Source organism: Athene cunicularia (genome assembly GCF_003259725.1).
Source record: "Athene cunicularia isolate RWA chromosome Z unlocalized genomic scaffold, athCun1 chrZ_part1, whole genome shotgun sequence".
Lineage (NCBI taxonomy): Eukaryota > Metazoa > Chordata > Aves > Strigiformes > Strigidae > Athene > Athene cunicularia.
In genome coordinates, this window is record NW_020799142.1 from 28,040,529 (window position 1) to 28,067,866 (window position 27,338).

The 27,338-nt window shown below is 41.0% G+C and overlaps 1 protein-coding gene across 15 annotated transcripts in view; it reads right to left on the reverse strand.

Annotated features, from left to right (window-relative positions):
• Positions 1-27,338, reverse strand: part of CELF4 (CUGBP Elav-like family member 4) — a 707,595-nt gene that overhangs the window by 308,051 nt on the left and 372,206 nt on the right. The window lies entirely within an intron of this gene.

Below are 27,338 nucleotides of genomic sequence, written 5' to 3' on the forward strand. Positions count from 1 at the left end.
TAAAGTAATCCATACAATATGTAGATTGGCTATTCAAAATATCTATGTCTGACCAACCCTGAGTGGAATGAAACTATCCTTTAGATCTGGCAACCAGAGAAAGTTCTAGTTCAAGACATCACAAGGAATGGGAAGTCAGAAGGCAATGGGAATCTCCCAATCTATTGCTTCCCAATAAAGTCAGACCACAAACTGGTTGATGCATGTCACAGGGTGATACTGTCCATTCCTTATTTGTGGCTAATCACAGTCAGGCAGCAAGGCTGTTAGTTTTGTTTATTCTTTTTTTCCTATTTTTTTTTAAAGTAGTTCATAATCATTTAGATTTATTCTAATTGCTCTCCACACATATTTAGTAATAAAAAGTTATCAAGCTGGCTGACAAGTAGGTTAAGATGATGGAGAGCCTAGCAGATCCTGCTGCATTGTTGTCTCAAGAGGGAAATGTACTTAGCCATAAACTGACTACAGTTAGACTTGCACTCAGGAAGAGAAGGATCAATGGCTCCAGATGCTACTGAGCAATTTCTGCTCTCCTGTATGCCTGTATCATCCAACAAACTCCAGACAGCTGAAGTGCTAAAACCAACAAAGAATCTGGTACTGGACAAACCTTGTATCAGCCCCTGCTTCTACAACTGTAAAAACCTGTTGCTCACACATATATCACAAGATTTTAGGAGGGCTGGAGATGATATATTTAGCAGCAGCAGGATGGACATCCTGCCACAGGGCTCCTGTAACAACATGTGACCAGCTAGCTGTTAGACATTTAACGATCTGACATCACAGAGGTGAGGAAGCTAATTTATGTCATGTAACTCCAAATGTCTAAAAAGTGCAATTTTAAGCTACTCTTAAGATTGGTGTGTGAGATAAAAAGCATGAATTGTCTTCTGCAGTGCCTGTTCCTTTCCACTGATCATAAAGGTAGTTTATGCAGTTAGAGTTAGGTGAGATGAATGTCATCTTTGTTCTCATGTGCAGGATAATGAAGCCAAACCACCCAATTACTGTGCTTTAACTTCCCTCAGCTGCTCAACCACTGCAATTGGTTTGTGTTTACAGCAGGTTGGTGCTGACACCATCCATGTGCCAAGGTCTGACTTGAGAGCTCTTAACTTTTGACAGCTGCACTCACACTATGTATTCAGGGTTCCTGTGATTGCAGAATGTGATTGCAATGGCTAATTTAACTCCAGAGGAGGGTGGTCAGAGGTCCCTGGTGCTCACCTCATTTGTTGAGTTGGATGTGGTCAGTCTGCAAAAGGCAGAGATCATCAAACCCTTTACCAAAAATGAGAGGAGACTAATATTTTTTTGGGGGGTGGTTTTTTTTTGAGATTGGGGTATGAGAAAAAGAAAACAATGCCAAAAAAAAAAAAAAAAAAAAAAAAAAAATTATTGGGAGGTAATGAGCATTCAACAAAGGAAGAAAAAACTGAGGACATTAATAAGTAAAAGGCTAGTGTAATTCAATGTACACTATGATTTATATACTTGACAATTTCTTTATAGACCAAAGAGAAAGTGCTGCCTGCACGGAGCCCATAATACAAATTGAGATCATCTTGACTTGAAAGACACCAATTATAGGGAGAAACACTAAGAGGAAAATAATTGAGTTTCCTCTCTTCTTCTATGGAATTTTTTATTTTTTTTAAACAGACATTCTGTGAGTAAGGGACTAGCATGGGGAGGAGAAAAGGGCTAAGTGGGGGTAAAAAATGGCAGAAAGATGCACCTTCCTCAGTCTGGGGACATGCCTTCTTGGAAAGAAGGGAATTCATAGGTTCAAGTTCTCTGTTTATTATTATCTGGGAATTGTCATGGGTTTAATGTAAGGAAACCAAAGATTATACTCCAAACTGCAGTCTGCTGAACAACAGTCGTGAGACTATTGATGTGGATATCTTTAATATCTGTTCTGTCTTGGTGGACACTGAGAGTGTGATAGGAGAAAGATTTGCCAGTCAGCAAATCTGATTAATACCATGAGTATCCACATGGGAACATGTGAAATTTTATTGATCTCTAGCACTAGAAGTCTTCAAAATAGATTTAGCAACATGGGAAAAGACCTAGGCAGGCTGATCCAGCATTTGAACTGACAGATGGATTAGATGAACTCTGTTAAGCTCTGCTCTAGGATGTGCTGCTCTTCTGTCCATAGCAATGGTCCTTCTTTCCTCTGCCCGTTGATGCTCTTTGTGCTTTCTTTTGAGAAATGATCATAGTTCTTTATTCTATGTTATCCCTGTTGGGCTGTCATAGTGAAAGAAGTATAGTTTTACCATTAGTTAACCCAGAAAGAGTTATTCTTTTTAGACTTCCTCCTATCCTTTAGGACCTGGCTAAAAATTTTTATTCTGTATATAAACTGTGAAGATTCCTGACATTATGGTATGAGAATGCCTAACAGTCATAAAACCATTACAAATCAGGAAAATATGTTTCTCCTTCATGATTCAGAATGCAGTTTGGCCACGAATTTACTTTGATGTGCCTCACTCAACAGCAATCCCATAATAGAGGTGTGCTGAGGACCACTGAGGCACAAAGAGATTTAGGCAAAAGGCAAAAAATTTAATTTGGGGGTCTGGTTACATATGACAGATGCAGTTTGAAAAGGAGTGGCAAGCAGATGGCAAACGCGAGTTTTATTCACAACAGTGTTCCAAGCATGGCTTCAGGCAAAGCCTGTGTCTCAGATTCCCTGTCTGTATTGTGAACTATGGGCACTGGGTACCAGTACAGCTGCGAATCAGCCCCATATCTGGAATAGGTGATCCTATTTCCACCAGTGCCATAAACACTTGGGTTGATGGAGGACTTAAGTGGAACTTCAGGTGCATCACACTTCTCATTTCCCCTTGATCCTTTGCACATTCATCTCCGCTGAAAACCACCTTTACCTTTGCACACCTTGGACAAGATGATCATACTTGTGACACTTCATACTCTTCATTTTGGCTTTTCCTTCCTTTTGCCTAAACCCAACCCATTCAAATAATGCCATATGTCATCCTCTCACATCCAACTTGCCACTTGCCCCACGTACCCCCACCCCAATCCTCACTGCAAGTAGAAACACGACATCATTTTTCATGTCCAATTACAGCCACTGTGGTGCCACTGTTAAAAGACAGCGCAGGTAGTCCTGTCAAAAAGGGTTTGAGTTACAAGAAGCGATGAATTACAGCAAGCCCTTTTTCAATTCTCCACAGAAATGAAATGTCAGAGCTTGCTGCTGTATTTTTCTCAGCACCATCAGCTACAGGCCACTGCAGGAATTAGACAGGGGACAGACGCTTTTCTGCATCATGATTTTTCTTTTCCTAAGGTTGTTGTTTTCTCCCCCACCAACCTTTTTCTGCTCCCTTTGGCTTTGATATTAATTTAGAACAGATAGAAGGATCACCTAGGATAGAAGAGTAGGAAGCAGAGACAGCTGATTTCTCACTGTCTCCATCCTTCTTTCTCTCACTGTTCCTACTACCCTTTCCTTTCTTGTCTCACTCACTTCTTTATTAGTCATTAATATGTTTGGTGTTTTGAGCCAGGACTAAGTCTCTACCAAGCTTGAAACTGGACAAATGCAAAGATAAATGAAGAAGAAAGGGGAAAAGAAATTAAAAAGGATGGAGACACCCTGAATAGCTTCAAGTGTGATCTGAGATATGAAGGAAAATTGAGAAGGGGAGGAGGCTACTCAAGATCACTGAAATGCCACTAATGGTTAGGAAGATCATGTCCAAGGCAGAATAGAGCTGTGTTGGAGATAATCTGCTGGTTGTGCTTAAGGAAGTAATCCCTTCAGGAGACAAAATATGATTCAATCTTGTATGATCTATAAGAACATCTATCTAATAATAGTTTTTTCATTTAAGAAATTTGAATACTCCCTGAGAACAGATTGGAGGGGTTGATTAAGGCTTTGTATCAAAAACTGTGAGGAAAGGTATTGTATTGTCCATGTTTCTTGAAGTTCCCGGAAAGCCACTCTGGTACAGTGTAGAACATAGAGGTGTTAACCTCTGACAAGGCCCATTTTCAGCTCTACACTGTCTTTCTATATTAATTTGGATATATCATTATATCTGTCTCTTTCTCAGCTTTCTCACCTGCCTCTTCTCAACTTTCTCTTCTGTACAATGAATATACCCTCAGGTACCATGAAGGTGGCTGTTGAATAAAAAGTATCTAAATGTTGGTGTTAAACAAACAAATAAACATCCAGTAATTTCCATGCCTGAATTATGTGGCAAGTAACAAATTCTTCTCCCTCAGTCATGCTCTGATGTGTTTTGCGTTGTTCAGGCATCATCCCTCAAAGTCAATGATGAAACACTGCTGTGACCTAATCACAAAGGACAGGATAGTGATGTGAGCTAATAGGTCTTAGCAAATGCTGTTGGGCACTACTGTATCTCCGTAGATGATGGCTAGCCTCATGGAAAAAAAAGCCCATCCCAGAACAACTTGCTTTCTAAAGATGCTATGTAGTTCTTGGGGATCTCATAACATGGCTCGGGTGTTAATTGGAGGTATGAAGAGTTTAATAACTGCCCTGAAAATTCTAGAAAATATGGTCACTCCTTACTTTTTCAGTGGGAAAGGTTTTTCTGTTCAAAATCTCCCCCCAAAACACTAAGAGGAATTTCATTTTACCATTTCTGCCAATTTTTGGGGGGTTTGCCATGTACACAGTAGTAATTCCTCTGAAGTCAACAGAGCTATTTATATGAATAAAGGTACTGGCAGGAATGTGTTTGTAGGAGTGGGTCATAACTTTTAAAGCATTGAGCAAAATCTGCTGTGATTGAAGGCCCTGAAGGATTGAAGGAAATGCAAAGTATATTAGTGTCAAAGTTGGAAAGGCCAAGAAAATCACCTACAGTTGAATTGTGTGTGTGTAATTGCAAAGTTCAGGTAAATCACTCTGTACCTGACTCTGAGTGACATAATTGAATTACAGTGATCTAAACTAGATAGACGTAATGGTGAATCCAAAGCAATCTCCTCTGAAGAAAAACAGTCAGAGCCCACGTCCTCAGTTCAGGGAAATTTCTGTAAATGTTACAGAATCAGGAAATCTGCTCTAACATAGGTTAGTCACACAACCAACCTTCTGTGTCTGTATATTGCAGCTGTAAGGCATAGAGCAAAACCCTGTCCCCATGGGAATAGAGGTAAGTGCGAGCTGCGGTTGCATGAACTGCCATATGATAACACACTAAGGATACAGTTGTGTGGGGAATTCAAAATGATGCAATGTTGGACTAATGAAAGAGTAGGGAGAGGTAATGTTTTAGAAAGTTTGCTGAAAAACTATCACGGCTTGTCTTGTGGGAAGCACGCACTAGTACTGCATTACATCTGAAATGACTATTTCAAACCCTATCGGAGTGGCAGACTTAATTTCTCCCTACCATCCTCTTCCCTGTCTGATGAGATGTGTGTCACAGACATGTACACAAATAGATGAGAAGACCTGAAATGGGAATGTATGAGATATGAAAAAAAAATCTTGAAGGGTCTGACCTTTACAAATCAGTCAATGCTCTGGTGCCTACCCCTGAGAATGATTGCTACCGGCCATCCCTGCACTCTGAGAGTATTTTCTATATATCATACAAAACACATTATAATCCATCCATCTAACTATCGATTCATCTTTCCAGTTGTCTCGTGTATACAGATGAACCTAGAGGAATCTTAAATTCAGTTCAGGATCACGTGCAGAAGCCTATGACTTCAAAGCCAAAACTTTTTCCCTACAGAACAGTTTGGGCTTGAGTTTGAAGAAACCACTGATCTTGTTAATAGCAAAATAAGACTTTTCCAATACAACAAATCCTTTGGTTTGTCCTTGGGGAAGCTGAGAATGCAGTGCTCAACCTCAGGGTGCCTTTGGTTTTAAATGAAGTGGGGAGGGGTAAAGGGCTAACTGAGTCCTGTCAGGTCCGAAGACTGAAGGAAAAAAACACAGGATGCTTGGAACAACAAAGCCTTATTTTCCAAAACAAGAGAGACAACACTGCATATTTTTTTTTGAGTATCATATGCAAATCTGCATGTGAAAGAGCCAGCAGGAGATCCTCTCAAAGCTCTGGGCAGTCACACAGTACAAATGATGTCTAGTAGGTCTACTTTCACCTGCTAGACTGTGCCAACACACACAGAGTGTGCCCTAAGCTACCAGTGCCCTGATCATCCAGATGAGTATTTATTTGCACTTGTGGATCTTGTCTGGCTTGTGCACTTGACCTGTCTTTCATAGGAAAGAAGGGAGCCTGGTGGATGCTGACTTTGGCTTGAGAAATGTGTCTGTAGTTAACCTCCATATGTGAGAAGTCCCTGGACATTTAGTGAATATACTCAAGCAGGTAAAGAGTCCCAGGATTGGCCCACTGGTGATGCTAAACTATATAAAAGGGTCTATTTGTCTGTGTATCCTGACAGCAGAGGTGTAAGTTTTGGAGGGACACCCTGCTCATTAAATCTAGTTCCCTGCTGCTACCATGAGCAATCACAAGGTGAAATTCTGTTCATAAACACATCAAATTCTAATACAAACTGAATTGAGTCTTTTGCTGTCCTTTCCTCTCTTCTTCCCTAATATCAGCAAGGATAAGATTTTCCACAATCTCACCTCTCTTTTAACTTCCCACTTGAGTTTATTTCAAGATAATTTACATTCAATTTTAAAATGTGCCCAAACCATCTTTTATCTAAAATTGTTCTCTATCCCTGGAATCTTCTATTAGACAACTCTGCATGCATTTAGTAGAAAGTAACCACATTCTCTTTTAGTCTAGATATTGTGATCCCAAACTCTTTTAGGGAAGAGCAACAGCATAATAGACACATATGAAGATAGTCCATATAGATACAACCAAGATACCTTAAACTACCCAGCATGGCTAACAAATAACTGTATCTAGGTGTCAACACAGAATTTAAATGAGTGATGTGAATATGTGCCAAATGTCCTAGATGAGTTTTGCAATGTGTACTCAGCTTGGGTGTTTGCAGCTGTAGGTTTGTCTGTGCCTGCAGTGCCTAGTTGAAAGCTTTCTCTCAGACCTTGTACCTGAGTGGTCCCACAGATGCTCTCTGTGTTGGTCTGCTTTGAGGTTGCCCAGCCCTGCCTGCAGTTGGTGCTCACCCAGGCAGAGGCACAGTATGGAGTATGCTCAGGAGCTGCCTTGGTGAGGAAGTGCAGATAAGGGTAAAAGTAGGGTGTTCTCTGCATATGGGGCATGTCATGGTTACATGTGCGTTAGGTGCACTGCACAGAGGCCAGAAGCTTCTTCGTTATGGACGTGAGTGGGGCAGGCAGACAGGCCAGAGAGACAGATGTGTTACTCAAGGCATTATAGACACAACCCCTGCCCCATCACTTATTGTTGAACATCTGTTCTAGTCTTTTCCTTATTCTGAGCCCATGACCTCTGGCTGTTGGCACTTTCCTGCTGTACTCTTCATTCTCTAGGCTTTATCTCTGCTTCTGAAGCAAGACCCAAAATCCACCTGTGCCACTAATGGTTGCTTGGCTTGACTCTGCAGACTTTAGGCAAGGCCAAGCTCCCATTAACTTCAGTGCTTTGAGTGCAAAAGGAGCTTGGCCACTGTCCATCCAAGAAGATTAGACCTTCTGTGCTTGTGGCTTTGTATGCCTAGCCACAAAGATAAGAACCACAGCCAGACCTTTCACCCATGGAGAAATGCTTTCCACAGCACTGCCATTTAACAAACTGAGTAAGCAGTGTAAATTAACTAGCTGCTTTCACCCACTGCCAGAATCATGAAATACGGGTTCTCTCACTGATACAAACGTGCAGGTAGCCTCAGGGCCTGAATTAAAGCATAGTCTCCCCAGGAACTATAAGAGGCTACCACATGGTTAAGGTTGCAAGCAGGGTTTTCCTTTGGTACTGGACTAGATCCACTCTGAACCAGAAGGTGATTTTCCCCTAACATTGGTCCTGCTTTCAAGGGTGATGGACATGTTCAGGCTCTCCTCCCACCCTAATTTCCCTTCTCCCAATGGTTAAGGGGTTAAGGTTATCTGTGGGGTAAGCTTTCTGCAGTGTGACAGATAACAGTCCCTTACCTCAGTCCTGCACCCCAGGAGGACCAAACATAAACCTACTCCAAGTAGGGTGCTGTAGCATTTCAGAAGCATAGGGGTTTCCTTCTCAAGGCATATCCCTATCATTTTACAGGAGGCATGGTTGTGCTTTCTTTCAGTTCTATTAATGAAAAAATATAGACTAATTGCTTTAAAATAACCTGAAATAAGGCCCATTTGAGCAGAAAAAAAACCCTCATGCCACTTTCTCCACTGGTTTGTCTAAACTGATTTGAAATCACACCTCAATTTAGATGTGCGTAAGCCTTGCCTAAAGATAAACCTCTTAGCTGTGCACTGGATCAGGGCTGCAGTTCCTGAATGAGCTAGCAAAAGGAAAATACAAAAAAAAACCACAAACAAACAAACAAAAAACAAAACAAAACAAAAAAACACACAACCAAAAAAAACCAAAAAAAACCCAACCCAAACAAAAACCCAAACAAAAACAAAATCACAGAATTATAAAATTATTTAGTTTGGAAAGACTTATAATATCAAGTGTTAACCTAGTACTGGCAAGTCCACCATTAAACCATGTCCGTAAGTGTCCATCTACATGTCCTTTAAATACTTCCAGGGATGGCAACTCAACCACTTCCTTGGGCAGTATATTCCAATACTTGACAACCCTTTCAGTGAAGAAATTTTTCATATATCCAATCTAAACCTCCCCTGGCACAACTTGAGGCCATTTCCTCTTGTCCTATTGCTTGTTACTTGGGAGTAGTACCTTACTACATCCTCCTTTCAGGTAGTTGTAGAGAGTGATAAGATCTCCCCTGAGCCTCCTTTTCTCCAGGCTAAACAACCCCAGTTTCCTCAGCTGCTCCTCCTAAGACTTGTGCTCTAGACCCTTCAACAGCTTTGTTGTCCCTCTTTGAACATACTCCAGCACCTCAGTGAAAAATAATTAAAAAAACCTCCAAACAAACAAAGTAAGATTCAGGGAAATAATAAGATTATTTGAATCTTGACAGTGTCCCTTTAAAAACAAACAAACAAACAAACAAACAAACTTGGAAAAGGATTTAGAGAATTAACATTTTCTTCAGTCCTCTTTCACAGCTAGGAAATGCATATTTAGTGGGGGGTTTAAGCCCGTCCAGCTGCCCAAGTTAGTTCTGTGTTCCTAACAGCAAATGAACAAACACAAGCAGGAATCTTGCAAATACTAGTATAGCCTTCAAAAAGAGGAGACAACAAAAATCCTTATCTTCCCAAACATTTCCTGGATTGGGAAAAGCATGGAAGGCTTAAAAACCAAAAGAAAACCCCACAATCTTTCCAGATTCTGAGCCAATACAATTCCCTGTGCTGGTTTCAGCCCATACAGAATCAGGCCCTCCAACACAAAAGGAGCTACCCCTCACCCCCATCTATGTATAAATGATATCATCTGGTCCTATGTTTTGACAATTATCTATAACATAATTACCAGACTGATGAGTATCGCTGATTAATTATGCCATCCTTCAAAGTTGATCTGGGTACTTACAATAAACAAACACCTTGGTTGGGTAACAAAGGTGATTTTCTGTGTCTGTTCCAGACAGCACATACTAGCAATCCCATTTCACCATGTAAGGATGTGGTTGGAGGTTCCCAGGGATTTCTTTTTGATCTGTTGCTCATATGGATCTGCTTCTCTTCTAATCCCTGACTGTACCAAGTTTCTCCCCTCCCAAATGATAAATATTTCTTCTCCACTGAGACCTATCCGACAAGAGTGATGTCTGATACTAATGCATAGATGATGCTTTCCTCCTTCCTCCTCTAATCATGTCTAAACATTGCCTTCCTTTCTTTTTTTTTTTTTTTTTTTTTTTTTTTTTTTTTGCATCAACATGTACCAAAGCATTAAACAAGACATTCCATTAATTTCTTCATCATCATAACTTAAGCCTGGGACATACCCTTTAAATATTCATTCAGCTATGAAAACTGGGCATTAAAATTTTAATAATGTCAAGCTCATTTGAACTGAGCTCCTGGGGGACTATTACGATACAATTAGAATAAATATGATGATTGATTTGGTGTAAAGGTTCACCTGTCCACATCTGTTAGTGGCCGGAAGCAGCATGCCACCTCTGGCATCACAGCCGATAGCTCCAAGTTATTTACTCCCTTCCTCCTCACCTTCTGTTGCTTTTCACTTGTTTGCAAGCTTGACCCCCTCGCTTGCATAGCGTGTTCAGCTTGATAAAGTTGGAAGAGGCAAACCAGAGAGGCCTCATCAAGAAGAGACAACTCATCCAACTGCATTTCCCTCCTTCCTCCCCCCTTCTTGTGCTGTGGCATTTGATTAAAGATGGAACGTTGATCAGCGCCACTAGTTCAGCTATAAACTTTCTGGTGATATTAGCCATTAACCTTTTTGCAGTATGTGTCTGAACTCCCAGGGTCTGATTTTTCTGTGTGGATCAGTAACAAGCCTAAGCAGCACTGACATGTTTGAACCAGTGTCGAGGAGAACAGGCTTGATGGTTTCTATCAGCGTCCTTCCAAAATCACAGCAGATAAATATTCTAAAAAAAAAAAAAAAAAAAACCCACAACAAAAAAAAACCCACAGAGAAGGAAACCAAGCAAGAAATCACACTACTTAAGCAACCTTCTGTTTCAAACACAGGATGTTCTCAAATATATAGACAGATAATTAAAAGATTTTGGTCCACTGGGTGCTGAGCATATTTGAAAATTTGAGCCAGACTGTACTTTTTCTCTCTGCAGTGTGAATTGGGTGCTACATGGTGTAAATATGAAATGAGATAAATTGAAGCTGTGACCACTGAGAACAATCATGGGGTTTGCTTTGTTTGATCATCTACTTTAAATAAGCTACTCATTAATTATTTGAATTAGGGTATAATGCAAACCTCTCTGTATTTAAATAGTATTTAAAGGTAATGCTGATCTAGCCCTGCTTACAAGCACTTTCACTGTTTCTAGGTTTTTGGGGCTTTCCCATCAGTATCCTGATACATAGTGCTTTCCTTAAATCCTCAGCTTCTGGAGCCAAGCAACTTTTTAACAGGAATTTCAGGATAAAAAGAAATTATTAATGCTCAAAATATAGCTCAAAGAAAATGAATATGTTAAAATTAAATAATTCTTATTTATATTATCATATCATACATGATTGCTTGAGATAATTTATGATTGATTCATCTTTACAGTAGGCAGTGTTAATTATTAGAAGCATTATTTGCTTTTCACTGGGTTAAGCTCTTTCTTTGCTCTCCTTGCTTAAAGCAGATACTGATCCTAAATCTGTCACTTTTTTTTTTTTTTCAAATTCAAATCAAGTCCAGTTCCTGTTTCTATTCATCATCTCTACTTCTGCATTATTTACTTTTCAAAATCTAGTAGAGATATATAAAGATGCCCCAAAAATATCTTTTCTGCTGAAAACTAAAGAAAACAAAAATTCTTTATTACTAAAGTTTATAGAACAAAAACGTACATACATAAATCTTTAGACAAAACCCTTACATTTAGCATCTGCTCTTACTGTCAGCAGCTTGTTGCTTCTGTATGATGGACCCATCATTTTAGTTTATTTAGCAAGGAAACATACCTCATGGTAACAATCATTTGAGATCAACAGGTCTGTTTCTTTGTGTTGGATATTGCTCTCCAAGATCTTTGTCATTTACTTTTTTTACCAAGATACTTCTAACCATAATAAATTCTTGTGCCCTGTACACAATGACCTCTCCTGTCTGAACCCTTCTATCTTTGCAGTCTCTGCATGAAAGATCAGAGGCACCCAGAATTAGTTAGCTGAGCTCCAGTGACCATCCTTGTTATTTACTGTTAGATCACATAATTGAGGTGACACAGGTGAACTTGTGGGTGTTTCTAGCCTAACAGTGAAAAGTAAAATTTCTTGGTTTCACACAGTTGTGAGAAATTATGGTCATGAATTGGTGCCGACTTCTGAAACCATGCCTGTTTGATTCCCCAAACCACCCAGAAATACAAGACAACCACAGCAAGCACAAAAGGCAGTTACCAAAGGTGCTTATGTGTAATGGGTGTAACCTACTCCTGTAAGATTTCTACACCCCCCTTGGGTCTCCCTCCCTGTCCCCTTCATTACCGAAACAGGAGGAGATGTTTTAAAATAAACTCAGCCCATTACGCGTTACAATATGGAGAAGAAGAGGGAAATAATGGTCACTTGATGTTGATTTTCTCAGGAGGATAGGAGCAATTTGGGAAGTATGAAGTCACTTGCTATGAATGCAGAGTATGGAAAGATACAGCCTTGAACGCTTTTTAGAAGTCTATTACCTATCATCTTCTACCACTTAGTTTCCTCCATGGAAAAAGGGGTTAGGCAGTAATCTTTACCTTCAGGGCCCACTGTGAGGGTTAATTAGATATTATTCATACAAAATTCTAAAGTTCTAAAATGCTATATAAGCTCTCAGTGTTATTATAACGTGCCATACTCTGCATAACGTATACCGCTGCAGTATTACCCCTTGGTTGTTCAAGACTACAGAACTGCTGCTTCTAATTGAGTTAATGGCTTTATAGGTTGGTAATTTAATAAAACAGACTGCTTAAACCAGCAAGGTTTTGATTAAATGGGGTGTGTGCAAAGGGGAATTTATATTTGTTGGAAGCTCCATAAATCCAAGGTATCAAGGCACAGATAATGCCGGTGCGATAGTGAATTATACAGAGAGGAAAGAAGGACGGAGCTGGAAGCCATCTTGGACAATGGTGTCATGTACCACTGTAGTCAGATATTTTGGGCTGGTCTCAGGAGTATGCACAACTAAGTGACAGTGTGCACATACAGATGAGACACTGCGCTTCTCCCACTGCTCCCAGAGATTTTTTTAGAAACAAGGAGGCTGTATCCTAAAGTTATCATCCTTTAGCTGATGTTAGAGAGAAACTCAATTGTTTCTTTCCAGCTGGCCTTACCCCCTAGGTTAGCTCTAACACGGGAAGGAAAATCGGAAATTTTGGGCGAGATCCTATTTGGTTAATGAAAAGACTTAGCTTGTAGTTAGATCACAAATATCACATGAAATTGCCTTTCTGAAGTCAGTGCCTGTCCTTGCCCATGCAGAGAAACGGGCTGCTTGGAGACCTCCAGAGGGAGCTCTTGGCTGCCTAAATTTAGAGAACTAAATTATGCAGACCGAATTTCCTAGATGGAGAAATTAAGGATTTACTCTGGGAAGCCTGCTTCATTAGGTACTTAAAATGTACTCAGAAGTTATTTACTTCAGTACACAGACTGGATCACACCTTTGACTCCAGCGATTGCCTGCCTGCACTGATTTTGGACTGTGGGAGTGACACCAGGCGCTTTCACTGCCTGCAGGAGCCAGTAGGAAAATCTCCCCAGAACTTGGAAAAGCAACGGAATGAATCCCTCCATCTTGACATTTTTCTGTTCTGTAAATGTCAGTTCATAGCTGCTTCAGTATCATGGATCAGCACCACTGAGAGTTAAAAGTTTTGATCTTGCATCATCTCTCAAGAGCTCCAAGTCATGTAAATCTGAAACCAAAGCAATCCTTTCTTTCATCCAGCTGACCCTGAAAAACAAAACAAGCCATGCACAGCTAGCCTGGCTATTTGGTATATGAAGAACAGCACCCACAAAGCTAATGAGAAGCTTTTACAGCTGTTTGTTGAGTTAATCAGGAACAGGTCCAAGCTGCAAAGTTTCATCTGTCAAAAGCTAGGCAGAAACTTTACATAATAGGGGCCAGCCACAAAATTCAGATCCTGACACAAACACAGCCAGCTTAGCAGGGCATATGGCAGTTGTGCTAGTGACTAGGACTGTGTTTGGTCCAGAAATCTGGCTCAATTAAACAGTTACTCGCTCACATCTTTATCTGACCCAGCCAAGCTCAGCAGACCAGACATCTGCACTTCTACAGGGTTCCATTCGGACACAGGAAGCTGTTGGGGTTTCATCAGAGATGGGGATGCGTGACCCTATAGATCCAACCAGATGATGGGGGCCTGAGGCCAGGCATGAGACCTGAGCAGGCTTTCTGGCAGGGTGACCAACATTTTGTGGCTTCAAAGGAGCTGATGTCAGCACTTCCACTTGGGAGGAGAAGAGCTGGCTCAGCTGAAATGAAAAGTAGTAGGGAAGTGGGAAGTCTGACATCAAAACTGTATGTTTTTCCTTTTCCCTAAATGTTGTTCTCTGACTTGATGACAGATTATTGGTCCCGGTATTTGTTAGTCTCTAGCCTACCTTATGGCAGGGGTCAGGCTTGATGAAAATTGTTCTCCTCAGCCTTAAAATATGTGAACTTTGCTGAAGTTCAGGAAAGGTTTGTGCTCTCATAGAGCTTTGAGTAAACACTCAGGACAATTTGCTTGTGGGTCTAGGTATTGTACTAATTTTTCACAAGAGATGACTTAGAGCATCATCAGAAATGTTATTTTGAATAACATTAATTTCATGCTGGGCCAAAACGCCCCTCTCCCTGCTGTGACAAGCCCCACAGAGCCAGTGCTGGACAAAGAGAATTCAAAATTCAGCTCCTTCACGTGAGATAGTGTGTGTGCATGTGTGTGTTTTAACTAAATCATTTATGGTCAATAATGCCAGGTTATTATAGGTCAATAACTTTCAATTATTCACTAGCTTTGCTGTGCTCCCACTGTCAGGCAGCACACCAGCATGTGGGCTCTTGAGAAGCAAAAAACTCATGATGGGAGCTTTGGAAAAGCAAGCACGAACACAGCTTGAGCAGAGAAAAAGAAAACAGAGGAGGGAGAGAGTGTGAAAAGTTCTGGTTGCTCTCAAGAGTATCTTGGGGAACGTGTGTGTGACATACTCTCTCTATCTCATACATGCATGTGTATTCAGCCCCAAATTTCATTATTCCTGTGCTTCCAGCTGGTCAGATGTGAGGGAGTCCAGATCCCAGGGCTTTGTGACCGCAGACCTCGTCCTGAGTGAACATTATCTCTCATTAAGGTCTACAAGCTTGGGCTTATTGCCACAGTAGCCTGCGGGTTGTCTAAGCTTTGTGTGTGCACAGTTAATGCTCACAGCTGCCTGCTCTGTACTGGGTACCCAAGAGAGGAAACGTATCTTTTTTTTTTTTTTTTTTTTTTTTTCCCCCTCAAGTCAGGGTGAAAATAGCAATAAAGAAACAAAAATTAAGAAATCAAAAATTGCAGGACAACATGAAAATTATATTTGTTCCTGTCACTAGTGCACTGGCACTAATGCTCTTCCCTGTGTCTCATGAGAAAAGTGGCCAGGAGCCTCAAAAGGCAGGCATGTGTAAATAACAGTCTGTTCCTGTGGTGACTGCAGGAGGCAAAAGGCAGCCCTGTGGTTTGGCAACAGCTTGTTTTGTTCCTGTGGAGGATCTGAGCGTGCTGATCCCAACCAAACATTTTGAGATGACAAGACAGGACACAGGAGTTGTGGATGGACTTATCTCTTGTAAAGGGCAACCTTTTACAACTGTTTGGAAAGTGGAAGCAGAGAACAAGTCAAAGCCTGGGAGAGGAGACAAGGAAGAATAATTCCGTTTTTTTCATTGCACACAGGCTATCTAATCTATCTGCTTAGAAGCCTTTTTGGCTCTTTGCTGAGCAGTGTGTTGACCCTACTTCCACCTAGCACTGAGAAGGTGCTATGAAACAGCTCGGCACTGATCACACTCTGTACGTGGAGAATGTCTCAGCTTGGAGGAAAAGTGTCACCTTTTCCTGATGTCTCAGGTAATAGCTACTGCTGGAGATAACATCCCTGGCAGCCTTGGCTTTTGTTGACTCCCACGTCTGCACAGCTGCTATGGGCAATGAGGAGTTAACCGGAGCTCTGAAGAGCTGGTCCGTTTTGAATGTGAATAATGGGAATACTCTCCTTCAATCGAGTATTCAGCACAGGGATGTACAGAGGTATAAAGTTAATCACTAGCTGGGCCACCCCTATTTCCAGAAAAAGAACTTTAATACCTCCTTTATCCAATGAAGTACCATTGTTATACCTGCATATTATGAAGGGTTTATTAAACCGGTGATAATCTATTCAAGATAAAGTGATCTGTATGGCCAACTGAGCACAGATCAGACAGAATGATGGGAGGTTATTGTTAAAATATGCAAATTCACATCCTATTGAAATGCAAACCCTCCAGATAAGATTTTTTAATAAATCTGGTCTTTTTTCACTGCATGAAGGTAACCTAATGTTTATTGACTTCAAGACCATATAATGGAACGTAATATCTATTAGTCAGATCCTTGCCTCTCTTTCGATTACTGGAGGTACATGTTCTGGCTCCTGAAGAATTTTTGTTTTATGGTTTGGTACAAAAGGAAAGAGATTAAAACCCTTGAAATTAATTAACTTCCTTCACCCAACACCCCCCTCCCTCCTCAACTGCTGTCATTAGTTACCCAAGTAAAAGGAAGCAGTACCCATCAGATGAGAAAATGTCCACTATTGTCAATGTTAGGAAAAACAGCCAAAAGGAGAAATGCTGCTAATGCAGAACACCTCTGCACAGCATATGACAGAAATTAAGACTTTTGGATGCCTTCCTTCGGTTTACTATTACCATGACAAAGAATGTTGGGTAAAGTTTTATTTCACCCTTCTTTAAAATAGGACTATGAAATAGCTTGACCTGACTTGTGTGTGTGTGTGTTTCTGGGTGTCATACTTGTTTAATGCGTGTGTTCAGTGTGCTTTTACGAATTGTGGGGCACAGGTGGTTACAGAGGCAGACACAGTTTCAGATACCAAAGCAGCAGCTGAAATAAAGGCTTTTATTTTAGTGAAATGCCAGCGCCGTGATAGCAAAAGTTGAGAACACATTTCTGCTTAAAGGTCGTTTCTCCTCAAACCCTGTAAAATCTACATGCTGATGTAGATTGATCTGAGATTTGGTGTGTCTGGTAGAGGTGGAAGGTTTGTTTCTCTTTCCAAAGCGAAGGTCAGCAGAGTGAAAGTATCTTGAAATACAGCTTCCTAGCTCCTTGGAGAAGCCCTGCCCACCCCAAAGAGGCTTTTCCATATTGCTCTCCAGCTCTCCCAGCTGTTTTGTAGTCAAATGGGGGGGTTGTGATCATGTCTAAATTGTCAACAAATGTCAACATTTACCCCAGCTCATTCTTGCTGATCACAGAGTGGAAACAGCAAGACAGAGGGAGGGTCTGGGCAAGGCTGGTGCCGCTGCAGGAGATGGGGTGGGCAGCCCAGCTGTGGGTATGTACAGGAGGGATTCAGTACGCAGCTGAAGATGTGCAAGCTGTAAACGGCTGCCTACTCTTGGTTGTCTGAAGCAGCTACACCTTTTCTCACCCAAGCTGTTCCACAGACATGGCTATGTAACAGCCCAGGGGAAGACTTTTAAAGTATGGCCAAAACCCCTTACAAGTCTTGTCCCTTTTCTCACAGTAGACCTCTGGCTTCCATCACAGCTGAAGAATAACCCAAGCTAAGCCCTTCTGGACAGTTCACCTATTAGGCTGAGGGGGACATGCATAAAATGTGCTGCCTAACTATGTGTCTGCCGTGGGAACAGCACTTTCCCATCCCCAGTCTGCACTGCTGCCAAAACACAGACTCTCTGCCCAGGCACCCTTCTCATCAGTCACTTCACTGGGTATACCACCAGTTACAAATTAGCACTTAATCAAGATAAATCCCATAGGAAGGATATGGATAATATGCAATGCATTAAGCCTGCAAATTAAGATGGTCTGATTTAGCCCTGGCTTTAAAACTCCCAAGCTTGCATTAGGACTAATGATGAATGGATGTACGTCCCTGGCTGGACAGGAGCTCTGTCAGGGCAAGGCTGCCCAGCAGTGACAAAGCGAGTGCGGAGCAAGTGCTCTGCTCAATGTTCATTAGGCCTTCCACACTCTCCCTGCTTGGGAATGTGCTTTCCCTTGCTGTGGATGGTTGTAATAGTGACACTTCTCCAGGATCTATTGACTTAATGGTCCCGGAGTTCATTAATAAAACTTAACTGCAGGTAGTGGTTGGTGGCATCATTTGCCCACTGATCAGAGTGGGGAAACTGAGGCATATGGGGCTGTATTTGGAAAGGTTGACCTGCACTGTGCCCAGGGATTTCCATTCACTGGCTCTAAACAGGACCCTGTATGTCATCTTGTTTAGGCACTCTTAATCACGCTTGGGAGTCTCCTGTTCGAAAGAACTAACTAACTGCAGGGATTTAGGTTTCATCTCTCTAAGTGTGGCCCAAGATAGTTACAGATCAGTGCCCTGAATTCTTCCAGCAGATTGTGGAGGAGCATAGAAAGGAAACTCTTTCCTGTTCCACCTCCTGAGTTGCTGTATGGATGATGCCACAGGATGGTCCTCAGTGCTCTTTGCTCCACGTACAAACGCAGTTATTTCTAATGAGCGCCCTGCTCCATGGTGCAGCATGCTTTGCAAATATACAGTTGGAGATTGTTTCTGTCCCTGTGTGACTGAGCAGTCACAGATCTCTAGTTAGCCTTTCTTCCTGCCTCAGCTCCTGCAAGACTTGAAAAAAGCCCATTATCAGGCCTCCCATCTACTATATATAGTCCAGAAGGTAATCTCTGTGTCAGATCAGGGATGAAGAAAACCCCTTAGCAGCTTGTTCGCCCATCAAAGTCAGGGTCCACATGGGCTGGAGTACAACAAGGTATGAATCCTGCAAAATGCAGGGGAGCAGCTGTTTTAAGGAAGGTTGTCTGTGATGGACACTTCAAGAGAAATCAGTTTAAGATTCACGGTTTAGGAGCATCAGGAACTGGCTACAGTCTGACAAGGGTTAAGGGGCTTTGTTCTGGCTGCAGAAGTAATTCAGGGAAGGAAAATTCTTTAACATAACAAACATGGCAAAATCTGTGGTTTTCTTCAGATTTGCACTAGTGTGCAAGTTTGTCACAATAGGGTACCTTTCCTGGATGTCATACTGCACTTATTACTGGGAATGTCTACTTTCTAAGTGTGTCTCTACTTTATGGCTTTTTAAGATATAGGTGCTTTCATCATATTCCTCAGAGTTGTGTTCTGGTTCATGGAGATGCTGTTTTATATAATCTCCCATGAAAGACTGAAACAACAGCAGCAGGAACACCAATAATGCAACAAACTACCTCCTGAGAAAAACAACGAGCTGGTGGCACAGGCAACAAAATCTCATCACCCATTGCAACGTGGCAGACTTAATTCATGTGATGGCACTTCTCATTCCACAGAAAGGTTGGATCACATGCATTCCCAGAAGGACCAACCCTGAGACCCTGTCCTGGGAAAAGCTAATGTATGTTAGTGTATCAAATGACATCAGAGTTTTTCGTGAGATCCATGTGGCTTGGGGGAGGACACAGAAGTTGTGACTGCTCTTCTGTGTGACAAAAACAAGGCTCCCATATGGGTTGATGCCCACTGTGTGTTGTGATTCACCATACATATCTCCTGGTGCTGCTTGGTCGTCCTCACCTCTTCCCAATCCACCCCACGGGAACACACACAGTTGAGTGTACGGTAGGAAGCACACTACTGATTGTACAAGTACAGCCTGAACGGTCGTGAACATGTGAGTGTATGCAAACAAAGGAAAGCCTGCCTCTACCTAAGCACGTCATCTCTCCACTGCTCTCCCATCCAGTACCACCCGCTGCTCTGCTCTGCATTGCCAATCTCCCTGATGTACCTCAGTCCCGCAGCTCAGATCAGGTACCAGCAAGTGGAGCTCTCTGCCAGCCAGTACAGGTCCTGATAATAACATCCTTTCTTTCCTGGCTAGAAAATGACAAATCTCATAGTTTATGATCATGTTTCCTTATACCTTCCTCCACTCCTTGCGGAGCAAACCCCAGTCAAAGCAGAGGTGATGGCAGGACTGAAACTGGGAGAGAAATGTTCATTCATAAAACACTACTAGTGAGGGCAAGGTATTACCCCAGGGATTACTCATGTGATCCAGGGTGTCAGCATGCCCAAGTCTAAGCAGAAAGTGAGAGAAGCTGTGTCCAGCCAGAGATGCACAACAATTTGACAGAAATTGCCAAAGCCAGATGTTATCTTATTATCTATGTGACTTTTTCATTGCCAGACAACACTTTAAGTCACATATCAATAACAAGAAGGTTGCTGTGCAGCTTATGTAAGAAGGAAAAGGTGTTTTTTTTTTTCTTTTCCTATCTTTTATTTACTTCCCCTCCAAGATAAGAAGCCAGTAACTGCTGATCCACAGGAAAGAAGAGGGCTTTGTGATGAGGGAGCAGGATTAAGGTGGCTTCTTAATTTTGATAGTGCTGGAGATACGTATTGAACTGAAGGAATGGGATATGGCTGTGCCCTGAGGAGTGTGTGTTATTTGTGTTTGTGTGTGTGTGTGTGTGCATGCATGTGTGAGTGTGTTTCTCCAGCTCCCAGGCTAGAGGAAAAGAGGCCAAGCAAGAGAGACCTGTGTGTGCTTGTATTTGACTGTAATATGCTTCTGGCTTTACTTCAAAACTACATCAACACCATGGGTTTGAAAGCTGGACCGTGAACATGAGAGTTAAATATTAGGGGAAACTGTTCAAGGCAGAAAACAAATTGAAAAGCAAAACTGCAAATGGAGGATGCGGGAAATGATGTAAAAACTTGAAGTGATGAAGAACAAAACCCGAAGACCTACATTATAAAGAAGCTGAAAACAAGAGGCTGAAAAAAAATCTCATAAAAAAGAAGTATAACAAGTGCTGTCATGGATGATTATAAGGGTTTGAACCTGTCACCTACAGCAACAAGAGCACTGGCCTTTCTCACTTGACCTGAGGAGATAATGCTGTTAGCTGAGGTTAGAGAGGTCAGGTGATGAGTCGCTGTTCAAATACAAAGCAAAGATGTCCTTTCACTTCAGATAATTAAACCAAAAACATAAGCAAACAAGGCCTGAAGTTCTGGAATTGCCTGGCAAAGGCCCTGAAATCCCTTAAGAAATGCTGCTAGACTGTCTCATCTTGACAGCATCCACCCATCCTTATGAAATGCCATTATTTTGGTGATATTCTGTTCCCTAGTGTCCGTTTAAAAAAATCAGTCTAGACACAGCCAAACTACACCCACAGCCAATCCCAAAATGTCCTGTGGCACTTTACAGTACACCGAATTCATACAGAAATTCCTGCATGACGTTGCTGAAATACAACGTAACACAGATGCTGTTTCATTAAGGTAAATTCCCTCTCCAAAGTACAGGAGCAAATTGCTTATAATGTTTTCTTTACCTATTTTGTGCGCTTCTCACGAACATTCAAACTCTTGTTTTGTTGAATATTCAAAAGCCCCCAAAATTTCCAGGACATACATGCAAATTTTAAAGGAAGCTGAGTGCTCCGTTTTCACACAGATAAGTGTCTGTTTATTCAGTCAGGAATATGAAACAACACCATATGATTTTGCTGATCGATCACAACTCACAGACTGTGCATGGATAACAATCCAAATATGCAAAAAGGGAGAGAAAATGCAACTTATATTTAAGAATAATTACAAAGGATGAATTAACAATTAATCAGTCATTAATATAAATTCTTTGGGATGAGAAACTACACCAACCATCTATGAATATATTTAAGTCTAGAAATTAAGAAAGGATTATCTCCCATCAACAGTGTGAAGTCCTAGAGCAGTAGCACAGCAGAAAAAGTGGGGATAAAGGTACACAAAAAAGTTTAAGATGGACCTTGACAAGTTCATGCAGTGGCAAAGAATCAGACTTGCTTATTCAGGAATTTCTTTCACTATCCTGTGTTTTTTCCCTTTTTTATTTTGTTTTTGATTTGACGCCAATGCTGTCAAAGCAAGGGTGCCTCCTACAATACTGTTATCAGCTCTGAAGCTTGGCTTAGAAAATGCTCAGATTTTTAATTTTTCTTCATTTGAAAGTAAATGTTATTCAAGCTTTTCTACAAACACTGATAGATAGAAACTTAAGTTATATTTAATTATTATTAAGGTGAATCAACACCAATTCACATGCCTCCAAAGGCAAGAGATTTAGGACACAGATTAGCAAATGTTGTTGTTGTTGTTTTTTAATGATAAAAATATTGTGAGAACTGGCAGAACGGCTCAGGAGTTTCAGTTTTCAAAACCAGTTTCCAAAAACCTGGACAAAGATGTTTTGATTATCTCTTCATCTGTTCACGATACTTAGTTATCTCATTTGAAAGTCAAATAAGCCGATGTCATTTGAAATGAGAGACAGTGCCTGACGCATGTGAATGGGAGTCAAGGATTTCTGCACAGAGTGGTTCAGAAAACTGCCAATTTGTGTGTGTGCAAAAGTAGTCACCACCCTCTTGACAAAGCCACAGAGTTTGAATCGGGGACCTCTGAAGCGGTAGGCTCCAGCTCCACAGCTTGTCTTGAAAAGCTGGCAGATGCCAGCTGGAGGCTTTAAAAACTCCTATCTTCTCAGAGCCAGAAAGGACGGGGCTCATAGCACACGAGTTTCTGTTGCTTTTAATTTCTCGCACGCATTTTGGGAAGGGACGGGGAGGAGGCTGAGGAGGAGAAGGATTGAACAAAAAACTTAAACGTGCAAATTATTTTTTTCTACTTTCTGGTAAACATTTAGATTATTATTATCCATAAAGCATGATAACATTTGAAAATGCAAAGCCACTATTCTTTTAGTTGAAAGCTGGTTTTCTTTCCTGAATTCCCCTCCCCTGGTATTTCATCAACACCCAGACAACTTCAACTTAAATAAAACAGCAACAACAAAGGCATGAATTTCATAGTGTTTATTTTGGCTGAAAAGCCAGTTTTCATACCCTTACATGCACAATTTCAATCAACACTTTTGTCAGTGCTGCTCCTGTGTTTACATCTCAACCCCCACCCCATATTGTCTCTTATAACTCAGTTTCCCTACAACAAACATCTTAATCACCTTCCCCTTCACAGGTATTCAATTAATCATTTCAAACTGCTTTAAAGATGAAGAACACAGAGGCAATCTTGAGCTCTGAGTATTTACATCTATTAACTTTGGGACCTGGATCTCAGTTTTGAAGTGTGGGGATTACAACAAATGTCGTAAGTAACATTTAAAATCCAGGGATAGAGATTTGTGGTGGAGAAATAATCTAATGATCAATACAGAAGAAAAAAAAATATAGATAGATTGAGAGATAATTCCTAGTCTAAGGATTCATAACACTTAAAAAAAAAACCATTAAAAAGGAAAATAAAACAAAACACTGAGATGTGCAACAGAAATGCCTCTAAGCAGAAGGCTGCTCTAAGACTTCTTTGTAGGCATGATTATTCCTGGCTGGGAGAAAAGCCCCATTAGAAAGCATTTCTGCTCCCTCCCCTGGCTATGGGACACCATCCTGAAGACAAATCATTGACAAGCCTGCCTTTTTCTGAAAGGTTTGGCCAAATAAATTTTCTTTCTCACCAGAGCTCCTCTCCTTGCTTCTGCCCTTTTGTCTTTCTCTTTTCTTGTTATAGTTAGGAGTGAACATTTTGGCACGTTAATTAAAAATAGTAATAGTTGCAACAGAAGAAAGAAGAGGAGGGGTAAAGTGGGGGAAGCTGAAGGGGGATGGTAACTGCAGCCCTAATTAATAGAATTACTCTCAGTGAAAGCCAGTCTGATGAGGACTCTTGTCCTTGAATAAATACTCTGTGTGTCTGCATATGTATGTATGTGTGCATATATATAGATAAATGTACATGAAAACACAGCTACTCTGTTGCTTAGCAGCCAGTAGTGTCCTTTCAGGAGAAAACAAAATATATGTGACAAACCGTCTCAAAAAAATGAAGTTCCATAAGCATATTTCTTTTTTTTGTAGCTGTTCAGACAAGGTGGAGAGTGGCCCTGAAATTAATGTCTCATCCAATGGACAAAGGCAGAACTAAGCTAATTGGATTCCCATCTGTTCCAAACATAGTCTCAACATCACACAATAATAATAATAATAATAAATAATATAGTAATCATGGCTAACAATTAATCTTTTAGTTTAGATTTTTTACAGGGTGCCGAATGGATCCTAATTTTATACAAATATAGATTGCAGTCTGGACATATCCTCTGGACAAAAAAAGAAAAAATAATCATGGTCTGACCACACACAAACATGTCAGATCTTTGGGTATATTTCAGGAAAGCAGAGGCTGTCTAATCTAAATGCCTCCCACAGTGAAATACAAACTGGAACTTAACAGAATCTAATTTTGATCTAAACCCAAACCAAATGTGAACCAAACTGTCAAATGACTGTTTAAAGTGACACATGTGCTTCTTGTTTAAAAATTTCTGGGGTGTAGAAGCACTGAGGAAACCTTTTCCATTTCACCTGGGAAGAGGAGCGGTACGCCCATCCTCTACAGCTCACAGCACACCCCTAGCTGCCTCCTCCCTTCAGCATGTCTTTATCTTCACTATGTATTTTAACTGCAGACTGGTTGGCCCAGTTACCGTCTCCTGATTCTGTACTGGTGCAACGGTAGTTTCAACTCAGGACTTTACATCAGTACAGGTAGTAAGAAGGATCAAAACCTGGCCAAATTCACCTTGTAATAAGCCATTGAGAGATTACAAAGCTGAGATACCCTGACGTTCGGTTGCATACCACTGCCCAACCAAGAAGCCCTTCTGCTGGGTCCTCTGTCTGGATGTTACAATAGGAAACTTTTCCACAGACACCCAAAATCCAGCTGTGGCATAAGGGGGACTAGGTCTGCTGAAAGTAATCTCCCCAGAGCCATTGTAAGTCTCCATGACAGAGCTGGATGTGAAACTAAGATTTTCCATGAATTTATGAACTTTCCATCATATCTTATCGTATAAACTTTTAACATCTACAGCAGCTGTTGTCAATGAGATGCCTAACTCTGCTTTGCTACATGAAAATCACCTCCTGGTCTTTTTTTGACCTGGTTCCTTTGCAACTTCATTCATTTCCCTAGTTTTAATTCATGCCGAAGTCAACAGAGCTACAGAAGAAAAGCAGGGCTAAGCCATGAGGTTGTTACTTCACACTGATGTGAGCTCTTAAACATCTGTTACATCCCAAATCTGAAATAGCCACCCTTTAGTGGTGAGAGAAATGGTCTCTATATGGCTATAGCTGTAAACAGATGGATAGATATAAGGTGATGTGTGGAGCTGGAACAACCAGTTAGTAAAGTTTATAAAGTACTTTGGGGGTCCATCTGGATGGATGGTACTTTATAAATGTAAGACTGTTACCAGCGCCTCCTAACAGTGCCCGACTATCACTCACCACTTTTTGGATGGACAGTTAAAGAAAACACATAAAATATATTCTTCGGTAGATATTTCACCCAGACTCTTTTAGTTGCAATAGCAGAGATCTGGGCTTTCATTTGTACAAACCATTCCCATTTGCAGTCACAGGGAAAAATCCACAATAGCTCAACTCCTGAAGTTGCTGGATTTGTTATGTTTGAAGAATGAGGCTTCAGAGCACAGCCCTGGCAATAAATGAGTGGTCTGGGAATTTGCTAGTGGCAGGTCTCACTGCAGTAGGGGACAGGATAACTAAAGAGATAGTGATAGGAGAGGCATAGGGTTTTCTGGTTTTGTTTTGTTTTGCTTTTGGGGGGGGTGTTTTTGTTGTTGTTGTTGTTGTTTGGGTTTTTTTTGTGTGGGTTGTTTTTTTTTTTTCTCCTCCCCTCAGGGGCACTGCCCAGAATTAAATTCAAGTTGGTAATGACTGAAAAAAGAGATCGCCTTTCTAGTGACAAGGGAATGCCATGTGTGAATGTTGAACATCAGCAGAAGTTGTACAAAATGCTCATTTTCCCTGTGGTCTCCCTGATGGTCCTTGGGAGTATGGCTGGGGGAGGAAAGTAGAAGATATTGCTTCTGGATATGACTTGGAGATGAACAGAAAGATCCTGAGGATCTCACTGAGACTCCTCCACAAGGCTGGGACAATCTTATTCCTCACAACACTTCTTTAGCTAAAGAAATCTGGGGGAGGGGTGGGTGGCTGCACTCCAGAGGAAGCCTCTCCTCTTGAGTCTTAATCACCGTTTAGTGTGAAATCAGGCTGTATTTTCAGAGAAATTTGGGGTTTGAGCTCTATGTTTTTTTTTTTTTCATGAAACAAATGTGGTGTCTATGGAGAATTTTATATTTTCCTTCAAATCCTGAACACCCCAAAGATTTCAGTCTAGAGATGCTGCCAGAGGAAGTGTATTTTCATTTCCTGTGCTGCCATCATTCTCTGCTGTGAGGTGGCTTCCCAGACATACTAAACCTCTCAGGATACATTGTAGGCAAAAGTTCCCATGATGAACTATCTTTTTCCACTAGGAGTAGAGACTTTTACATTTACCATACCTATGTAGTATAATTTAGGTTTATGGTTTATGGAAGAAGATGTAAGCGTGAGTTTCCCAAATTGCTATTCACAGCATGGTGGCCTTTTCAAAGATAAATATTTATTTATGCATTTACTTATTATTTGTCCATGCAATCAAAATATTCCATGGACAATTTTAAGGGCCTCATATAATTGTTTTTATCAACCTTTTTTTTTCTTCTTTTTTTTATGAGGAAAAGGAGCATAAATGGAGTTGTTTACATTTTTATTGCAGACCTAATTTCTCTCTATTTGTGTTGCTAGTGATGTGGTATTTAAACCCTTGTTAGGAGATAATGTTGGAATAAGCTGTTTCTTTACTTGAACTTAATTTCCAGTTACAGTAGATTGGAAGAACGATGTCAGAATTCACCCCTAGTTATAAAAAAAACATCTGTTTGGGCTTGGGAATCAGTCCACTCAAATCTTCATTTAATTTTCCAAACTTTGACACAATCCTTAACTGTCAAGATGATGGTCAACCAAGATCAAGATGGTAACTTCTCAGGGAGGTCTGCCATAAGAGACCAGCATGAACTTGTCTTTTGACTTCTAAAAATGTGTCCCTCTGCCTTTCATTAGCCCCATCTTAAGAGTGAATAGGGGAAAAGCAGGCCTATTCTGATAAAAGGGGAGCTACACAGTCCAGTTAGACTAATCCTGACAGTTCTGAAGGTTTCACATTTGACAGCTAGGAGCCTAGATTACATGCTAGTAGATGGGTGAGCAGAGAGATTTTAAGTATTATTAGTTACATGCTACCAAAGACATACATAGTCAAAGTGATAAAGCATGAAGGAGGTAACGCACATGATGGCCCACAG